Raw genomic sequence first — 7,942 nt, forward strand, 5'->3', positions numbered from 1 at the left:
CAATTTGCCCAATCTGATTCTGCAAGGTCTTAATATAAATAACTTGGCTCTTGCACATGAGCCTCAACTCCTCCTGTTCATATTTTTCATTAGCTTGAGGTAACTGCTATTGTTGAAAACCAGGAGGGTTATACTGCTTTACTGTGTATGGTAGATAAGGCTGTTGCACCGCATTCTAATTGTTACTCCAGCTGAAGTTAGGATAATTTCGGTTATTTGGATAATAAGAGGCTGGAGCTTGTTGATGTGATCTTTGAAAGTTGCTCACAAATTGAGCTGATTCGCTAGAAATAGCACACTGCTCTGTTTCATGTGCCTCCGCACAAAGCTCATATATACTAGTGATCTGATTAAATCCATAATTAGCCAAAGAATCCACTTTCATCATCAAAGCCTTAAGTTGAGCAGTTATAGCAGTAGCTGTATTGACCTCCATAATTTCTGCTACCTTGCCTTGTAACATCCTTTGTGTAGAATTCTGGTATTCATTAGCTGCCATTAGCTCAATCAACTCATAAACTTCATTATAGCTTTTAGCCCGTAAGGCTCTACCAGATGCTGCATCGAGCATAGGTCTAGATTGTATGCCTAAACCATTGTAGAAACATTTAATAATCATCCAATCAGGCATGCCATAATGTGGGAACTTCCTTAGCATCTCCTTATATCGATCCCAAGCCTCACACAGAGTTTCTCCAGTTTGTTGAAAAAACTGAGTAAGAGCATTCCTGATTACAGCAGTCTTTGCCATAGGAAAGAATTTAGTGAGAAACTTTTGAGCAAGATCCTCCCATCTGATGATAGACCCTGGTGGTAGAGAATGTAACCAGCACTACGCTTTATCCCTCAAAGAGAATGGGAATAGTCGCAGCTTGATAGTATCTTAAGACACATCGTTGAACTTGAAAGTGTCGCAGATTTTGATGAAATCCCTGATGTGCATGTTGGGGTCTTCGAAAGGAGAACCCGCAAACTGAACTGAGTTCCGTATCATCTGAATCGTGCTCGACTTGATCTCAAAAGTGTTAGCCGCGATGGCTGGTCTGATGATGCTTGACTGAATATCAATGATCTTACGCTTAAAATAGTCCATCAAAGCCTTAGTATTATCTGCCTGATCTCCCATCTCGATTAAAGGTGGTTCTTGTTGAGTGGCATTTATGACACTTTATTATGCTCTAATAAGCTTTGAATTGATGCATTTGTACTCAAGTTGTTAAGTGTTTTAATGTGTTTTCTAGTGTTTTTGTATTTCAAACACTATCTAGGTAATCAGGTGAATTAGCATTGTTTTGTTGCTAATTTGGTGTCCAGGTGGTGTTGGAATAAAAGCTCGTGGAAAGCTAACTCGAAGCAGCAAGACGAAGAAGATCTTGTTTTTACTTGTGAATCTTTGTACAAAGTTATAACTTGGATGCTAGTTTTCTTAGTTGTGAATCTTACTCTTGTTTCGTACTTGGTTTTGTAAATTAGTTATAACGACTACGTTTATTATACCATGCTTTCATCAGAACCCACGTTGATGTTGAGTCCAATTATGGGCTAATCGTTATCGTGGGGTTCTAGCAGATTGATTGATGGATTTCTTTAGTTAAATTGTTTGTATGCCTTAGTGTGTGGTGATTGTATGATAACCTAGTAATGGTTGTGCTTATTCGTCTTATAAGAGTCGCGAACTTGTAAGATAGCGTGTTAATTCTTAATGAAGCGACAGTAAATTTAAGGATTTAGAACTTGCCATGCTAGCATAGGTTCATGTGTTATTGTTATGCAAGATTCATAGGTAATTTTACGCATCTTACTTGCCCTGTGTAATCATGATAGATAACTTGTGCTTTAAACCTTTATGTTGTCAAATTCTATAGATATATAGGGTCTCAATATAATTCGTGTCTATTCAGCTTCTATCTCTTTTGTGGATGTCTAGTAGTATGTTATTCGTGCAACGAAATTTGGCGATTAGCAGTTTCGTGTTATCTGATTAGTGTCATCACCATTGCATGCTAAGGTTAAGAAGAATAAGGCTATTGAATGAAGTATTTAATGAAGTTAGAATCCCATGTTTGTCTCATATAATATACAACTCTCTTAGTTATAATCATTAGTTTAATTAGTAGTATAAACAACCCAAAATTGTTATCGTCTTAGCATTGGATAATAACCATATCATCGGTGCATAGGTGCATAAATTACATTGTTAACCAATGCCAGTCTCTGTAGGAATGAAATAGAAAAGATTCTATATTACTTGTGAACGCGTATACTTGCGTGACTTATTAGCGCGTGTTTATCCCTAACAAGTTTTTGGCGTCGTTGCCGGGGATTAACTTTTAGTTTATGTGTTTGTCATCAGTGATCGTTAAAGTTTATTGACTCGGACATTGTTACTTACATACTCTTTTTTTTCTTGTTGTATTTTAGGTAATCTTGCGAACGCGTATACTTGCGTGACTTATTAGCGCGTGTTTATCCCTAACAAGTTTTTGGCGTCGTTGCCGGGGATTAACTTTTAGTTTATGTGTTTGTCATCAGTGATCGTTAAAGTTTATTGACTCGGACATTGTTACTTACACTCTCTTTTTTTCTTGTTGTATTTCAGGTAATCTAGCAATCGTTTATGCAAACGCGTTCACGAGTTCGTAGGAGAATTCTGGAAAAAGATGACGAAGAAGTTGTAGTTGATCGTAGGGAAGATTTTGAGGATGAAGAGAAAGTAGCTGAAAAAGAGAAATTCGAAGAACCGCCTTTATTAGAGATGGAGGAGCAAGCAGATAATTCTAAGGCTTTAATGGACTTTTCTAAGCCTAAGATCAATGACATTCAATCAAGCATCATCAGGCCAGCCATCAAGGCTAACACTTTTGAGATCAAGTCGAGCACGATTCAGATGATACAGAACTCATTTCATTTTGGGGTAATCCTACTGAAGACCCAAACATGCACATCAAGGATTTCATCGAGATCTGTGACACTTTCAAGTTCAACGATGTGTCTGAAGATGCCATTAAGCTGCAATTATTCCCATTCTCTTTGAGGGACAAAGTGAAGTATTGGCTACATTCTCTACCACCGGGGTCTATCACCAAATGGGAGGATCTTGCTCAAAAGTTTCTCACTAAATTCTTTCCTATGGTAAAGACTGCTGTAATCAGGAATGCTCTTACCCAGTTTGCTCAGCAAACTGGTGAATCTCTGTGTGAGGCTTGGGATCATTATAAGGAGATGCTAAGGAAGTGCCCACACCACGACATGCCTGATTGGATGATCATAAACTGTTTCTATAATGGTCTAGATGCACATTCTAGACCTATGCTTGATGCAGTAACTGGTGGAGCCTTATGGGCTAAAAGCTACAATGAAGCTTATGAGTTGATTGAGCTAATGGCAGCTAATGAATACCAGAATCCTACGCAAAAAATGTTGCAAGGAAAGGTAGCAGGAATTCTGGAAGTGGATCAAGCTATTGCTATAGCGGCTCAACTACAAGCTTTGACGATGAAAGTGGACTCTTTGGCTAATTATGGAGTTAATCAGATTACTAGTGTTTGTGAACTCTGTGCGGGAGCACATGAAACTGAGCAGTGTGGTATTTCTAGCGAATCAGCTCAATTTGTGACCAATTTTCAGAGATCACAATAACAAGCTCCAGCCACTTATCATCCGAACAACCGCAATCATCCTAACTTCAGCTGGAGAAACAATCAGAATGCGGTGCAACAATCGTATCAACCATATACTGCAAGGCGGTATAACCCTCCTAGTTTTCAACAACCGCAATATGCCCCGAAGCAACAAATTCAACTTTAGCAGTTACCTCAAACTAATGAAAAATATGAATTGGAGGAATTGAGAATCATGTGCAATAGCCAAGTTGTCTCTATCAAGATCTTGGAGAATCAAATTGGGTAAATTGTGAATGCATTACTAAACCGCCAACCTGGCACGCTTCCAAGTGATACTGAAGTGACAGGCAAGAAGGAAGCTCAGGAGCATGTTAAAGAAATTACATTAAGGTCTGGTAAGGTTGTGAATCCTGAAGTAGCTAAAACTCCAAATTCTGAAGTGGAGGCTGATGAAGAAGAAGTGCAGATGGAAGGCGAAGTGGAACAAAGGAAGACTACTGTTGAGCACACTCCTCCTGAGGGTAATACAGGGGGGAAACAGATCTATCCTCCACCTCCTTTTCCTAAGAGGCTACAGAAGAAGAAACGGGATAATTAGTTTGCGAAGTTTCTGGAGGTGTTCAAGAAACTTCACATCAATATACCTTTCACTGAACCTCTTGAGCAAATGCCTAGTTACGTAAAATTCATGAAAGGTATTCTCTCTAGGAAGGTGAAGCTTGATGACTTAGAGACCGTTGCTCTCACGCAGGAATGTAGTGATGTGCTGCAATAGAAATTACCTCTGAAGCTTAAAGATCCTGGAAGCTTCACTATTCCTTGCACCATTGGAAATGTGTTGTTTGATAAATGTCTATGCGACTTGGGAGCTAGCATCAATCTGATGCCATTGTCAATCATCAAAAAGTTGGACTTTCCTGATCCAAAGCCTACATACATGACTTTGCAGTTGGCCGATCATTCTATTACTTATCCGCGAGGTATTGTGGAGGATGTCTTGTTCAAGGTGGATAAACTCATTTTCCCTGCTGATTTTGTAATTCCTGATTTCGAGGAGGATAAGAGGATTCCCATAATCTTGGGAAGACCTTTCTTGGAGACTGGCTGAACCTTGATAGATGTGCCGAAAGGTGAGCTTACCATGCGAGTGATGGATCAGGATGTGACTTTTAATGTGTTCAATGCCATGAAATTCCCTACAGAAAATGAGGAGTGTTTTAAGGTGGAAATGGTCGATATTGTGGTTAATTCTGAACTCGATCATTTGCTAATGTCCGATGCCTTAAAGAAGGCCTTATTGGGGAATTCTGATAGTAAATATGATGAGGGTGACGAGCACTTGCAATATTTGAATGCTTCTCCCTGGAAGCGAAGGATGGATATACCTTTTGAATCTCTTGGATTAGAGGAGTTGAAAAGTTCTCCGAAATGCCTCAAGCTATCTATTGAGGAAGCTCCTACTCTTGAGCTTAAACCATTACCTGAACACTTGAGGTATGCATTTTTAGGTGAGGCATCTACTTTGCCTGTTATTATTGTATATGACCTTTCAGGTACTGATAAGGAAAAACTGTTGATGATTCTTGGAGAGTTCAAATCGGTAATTGGATGGACTATAGCAGATATCAAGGGAATCAGCCCTTCTTATTGTATGCATAAAATTATGCTATAGAAAGGAAGCAAGCCTACTGTTGAGCAACAGTGAAGGCTAAATCTGATCATGAAAGAGGTTGTGAAGAAGGAAATTCTCAAGTGGCTAGATGCAAGAATTCTCTATCCTATTTCTGATAGTTCATGGGTGAGCCCAGTTCAGTGTGTGCCAAAGAAATGTGGTATCACTATGGTGGCTAATGAGAAGAATGAGCTTATTCCAATACGAACAGTCACCGGGTGGAGAGTTTGCATGGATTATAGGAAGCTGAACTATGCTACAAGGAAGGATCACTTCCCTCTTCCTTTCATTGATCAGATGTTTGATAGATTGGCTGGGCATGATTACTATTATCTTTTGGATGGCTATTCGGGATATAATTAGATTTGTATCGCTCCAGAAGATCAAGATAAGACTACGTTCACATGTCCTTTCGTCACTTTTGCATTCCGAAGAGTTTATTTTGGGCTATGTGGAGCGCCAACCACTTTTCAGAGATGTATGATGGCTATCTTCTCTAACATGATTGGAAATAATGTATAAGTGTTCATGGACGATTTCTCGGTCTTTGGAACTTCTTACGATGAATGCTTGCATAATCTTGGGCTAGTATTGAAAAGGTGCGTTGAGACTAACTTGGTTCTTAATTAGGAGAAATGTCATTATATGGTGCGCCAAGACATCATTCTTAGGAACAAGGTTTCTAGAAAGGGTCTTGAGGTGGACAAAGCCAAGGTGGGGGTGATAAAAAATCTTTCTCCACCCATATCGGATAAGGGAATTCGCAGTTTTCTTGGTCATGCGGGTTTCTATAGGCGTTTCATCAAAGACTTCTCTAAGATTTTGAAGCCATTGTGTAATTTGTTAGAGAAAGATGTTCCTTTCAATTTTGATGACGAGCTTGATTACGGCACCCGTAATAACTTCACCTAATTGGTCTGAACCATTTAAAATGATGTGCGATGCAAGCGACTATGCAGTTGGAGCAGTTCTTGGGCAACGCAAGAACAACATATTCATGTAGTCTACTATGCTAGTAGGACTCTTAATGGTGCTTAACTGAATTACACCACTACTGAGAAAGAACTTTTGGCTATCGACTTTGGGTTTGAGAAATTTAGATCATATCTCCTTGGGACGAAGGTGATGGTTTTCAATGATCATGCTGCAATTCGATATCTCATCTCGAAGAAGGACTCGAAGCCAAGGCTGATTCGATGGGTTCTTTTACTTCAGGAGTTTGAGTTAGAGATCAAGGACAGAAAGGGGACTGAGAATCAAGTCACCGATCATCTCTCGCGTTTAGAGGATCCAATTGCTATTTCATAAGATAAGTCTTTGATTAACGAGTCTTTTCCCGATGAGCACTTATTTGGAGTGCAAGCAGAAGAACCGTGGTTTACAGATATCGTGAACTACCTTGTGAGTAATCTCATGCCTCCAGAATTGACTCCCGCTCAAAGGAAGAAGTTTTTACATGAAGTGAAGTGGTATATGTGGGATGAGCCATTTCTGTTTCGCCAAGGAGCTGACCAAATCATCAGGAGATGTATTCCTTACAGCAAAACGGGGGGGATCTTGCGAGATTGCCACTCAACGGCTTATGGAGGACATTATGGTGGAGAAAAGACAGCATCTCGTATTCTTCAACAGGTTTCTTTTGGCCAACGTTGTTCAAAGATGCTCATCAGTTCGTTTTGAAATGTGCTTGATGTCAACGAGTGGGGAATATGTCTAAAAGGGATGAGATGCCTCTTAATGTGCTTCTCGAGGTCGAAGTCTTCGATGTTTGGGGAATTGACTTCATGGGGCCATTTGTCTCATCTTGTAACAATCAGTATATGTAACACCCCCAGATCCGGGGTCGGGAATTCGGGTCGTCACGGTCTTTCTTTCTATAAATATCACTTAACTTAATTAAAAATAAATAACCTCATGCTGTGACCCCATAATAACACACACCACAACACGTTATAGTCTCAGAGATGAAATTGAAATAAGTACAGTCGTTGAAATCCATAAGTTAAAAGTTATTACAACCCAAAATGATTACTTAATAAGTTTACAGTTAATTTCCATTATCCGACACAAGTTATAATTATACATAATTGATTCCAGAAAGTAGAATGCCTGGTCTACAGGTAGATCTACCTCTTCAACTATGGCAGCTATGATATCAAAGGGAAGACGCGGGACGCTTCCCACGCTCTTGCACTGGGTCTGCTTGAGTCTGGCCATCCTTCCTAACTGTTGTTGTGTGATAAAGAAATGAAGCAAGAGTGAGCATTACAGCTCGCAAGATAATATATAGTTTAATCAATAATGCAAGTATCTAAATAGATAACTTACTGGAAATCTTTATCAAGTGTAAGATAATTACTTACTGGATATAAGCTTCAAGGAAAATGAAGTTTAAAATACTTCAATATACTTATATCATTTTAGAAAACTACTTGAACTATCACTGTTCAAAGTATAATAAGTTTTTAAAGGTTCATCACATAGATGAGACTTCAACATAAGACTTGAATAGATTCAATCTTTGAAATATCATTTAAAAGAAATGGAGTTACGAGATACTTCATTTATTTCCTGATATATATACACCTATATATATCTCTCATATTTTCCCTAAAAACCTCTATCATGAAAAGTATAAACAGAGTTG

At 39.0% G+C, this 7,942-nt stretch overlaps 2 non-coding genes across 2 annotated transcripts; one reads left to right on the forward strand and one right to left on the reverse strand.

The window, feature by feature from the left end:
- Positions 1–629: 629 nt before the first annotated feature.
- LOC141699281 (small nucleolar RNA R71) lies at positions 630–736 on the forward strand. The gene has a single exon (XR_012565755.1). It is a non-coding gene; the product is annotated as a small nucleolar RNA R71 (small nucleolar RNA).
- Positions 737–3,144: 2,408 nt separating this feature from the next.
- LOC141699372 (small nucleolar RNA R71) lies at positions 3,145–3,251 on the reverse strand. Its single transcript, XR_012565840.1, has one exon. It is a non-coding gene; the product is annotated as a small nucleolar RNA R71 (small nucleolar RNA).
- Between the last annotated feature and the right edge of the window lie 4,691 nt (positions 3,252–7,942).

This window comes from Apium graveolens, chromosome 11, assembly GCF_009905375.1.
Source record: "Apium graveolens cultivar Ventura chromosome 11, ASM990537v1, whole genome shotgun sequence".
Lineage (NCBI taxonomy): Eukaryota > Viridiplantae > Streptophyta > Magnoliopsida > Apiales > Apiaceae > Apium > Apium graveolens.